Raw genomic sequence first — 2,289 nt, 5'->3', positions numbered from 1 at the left:
AGTAAAACAAATTTTAAGTAGGTTTAAACAAGACTCACTTCAAACTAAGTTAAAAGGCAACTTCTCTCTTCAAGATGATACAGTGGTACAGAATGCCCCATCACAAACAACATGGTCTTGTAAGAAGAACCATTTTGATATTAATAACTAATGATTATCTTATCATTGAGCCATGTAACTCTGGGAATTATAGAGTGATTAACAATCTTGCAAAGAATTACTCACCCACTCATCCAGGATAAGTAGTAATTTACTTGGTCAAACTGGTAAAGTGTGTTGAATTAATTTTACTACATATGATGCTATAATCTAGTGGGGATAAGAAACAGAAACTAATTGGTCCTTTTTTAGTCAACTCATTAAAACTTAAGGGAAGATTTGACGTATATGATCAGTTCTCCCTCCCACTCCCCACACACACACTTTTTGCAATATAAGTTTTAATCAATTCTCCACTTTAGAGGAAAAAGTGACAATGAAAAATACTATCATTGTTTTCTTCTCAACTTATGTCTTTCCCCACAAAAATACCTAACACAGCTTAAAAGACAAAGCTGTGTTTTTATCTAGTATTACTTCTTTATTTATCTCTCTAGGAGAGAACACTACTCCTAGATTAGAGAAGGAACTGGTCAATGATTTCAATTGGAACCAATAACAAAATTTTTTTGTTTAAAAGTCTGGTGATTCAAGCACTAATTGTCATGTCTGCAGAATTAAAGTCTGTTTTCATGCCCCTTCATGTGGCTCCTTTAATAGCATTTCCCTTTCATCAGGTGCCCCACAAGCCATATTTTGGAATGAAGGAAAAGAAAAGATACCAGAGAGAAATGGAAGGGAGTAATTTGTTTTTATGTATATCAGTATATGATAGTTTGACTTCTGAACAAGAGAATGTATTTTTTAAATAGAATGGAATAAATTCACAGCTCCATACTCAAAAAATCTATTTCTGTATGTGTGTATATAGATGTAAAAAATGCCCATATAGATTTTACAGATACAAAAGCATATGTATAAGTATATAAAAATATTCACAAAATTTTAGGCATTATATAAGCACACATGGATTGTAAATATGAAGAAATGGTGTATAATAAAAATGAAACATCTGGCCCTCCAGATACACATTTTAATGAGTGCTTTAATGATAGCATGTGACAAGTGGAACATATGGCATATCAGGGAAGTCTTGCTACAGAGAACTGGACAGATCTTTTGAACCAAATTTTGTAGCATCTAGATTTATCCACAGTATTTTTCTAAACTCACAAATTCAAAACCAATTTAAATTCAATAACTGAACATTTGCTAATTTTTTATTGTTTATACATTAAACTTCTTCCTAGGGGAAACACATGTAGCACAAAATGCATATATCTCAATCTAAAATGACAATTTGAATGACTGTAATGAAGCTAATCTTGCTCATTCTGCTAATACTCAGGCTTTCTCTTTGGACCATGGAACTATTTTAAAAGCTGGTTATGATCTATACAAAGGCCACAATAAAGAAGAAACTTGTTCAAAACTCTTTGAGAGGCTTGCAGAAACTTTCCTACAACTAAGGCTCTTATGGGAAACATAATCCCATTCTCACCTACAGCTTGACCTGCAAATCTTCAGCCTGCCTTCAATAATGAAAGCTCATTGCTCAGAGCAAACAACAAGCATTTTGTGTAGCACCAGGAGCCCCTGAAATGGAGTTCTTTTGATGCCATGGTTCTGCAGCCTCGGGAGGTCATTGGCAAGATGCCACTTTGATATAGCAACTTCATTCCCTAAACTAGGAGCCAAGTGAGAAATGCCAAATCATGTTGAAAGAGAAGGCACTGACTTACTATAAAAGGAGAGAACACTACAAGAGCTTATTTTAAAAGACTTGTTTGGACAAACAAGGAAGCAAGGCATTTGGAGGGAAAGAGCAGAGGGAGTTTAGTGAGGAAACAGACACGGAGGCCACTTTCCCTCGATTCTGGAGGCTCCAATGCTCTATCCAGAAAGTGGGGTAAGAGTTATGCTTAGCCCATAGATTTGTTGGGGAATTAAATTAAATGATCCAACAAATGCAGGCAACTAAATGTTAACTAGGTCCTTGCTGTGCCCAGTTCCAACATCTGCATTTGTGGCTTGAAATAACACCCTACGTAATCCAGATAAGAAACTCAACCCACCGGTGGTGTGTATACAAAAATAAAAACAAAGCTTCCCCTTATTGGAGATGAGTGGCTTACAAACTGGAGAGTGTGTGACCTCCCAGTCTCACCAATGTACCCTCTCTTCTTTCCC

The sequence above is a fragment of the Cervus canadensis genome, chromosome 24 (assembly GCF_019320065.1).
Source record: "Cervus canadensis isolate Bull #8, Minnesota chromosome 24, ASM1932006v1, whole genome shotgun sequence".
Lineage (NCBI taxonomy): Eukaryota > Metazoa > Chordata > Mammalia > Artiodactyla > Cervidae > Cervus > Cervus canadensis.
Note: the sequence above shows the minus strand (reverse complement) of the source record.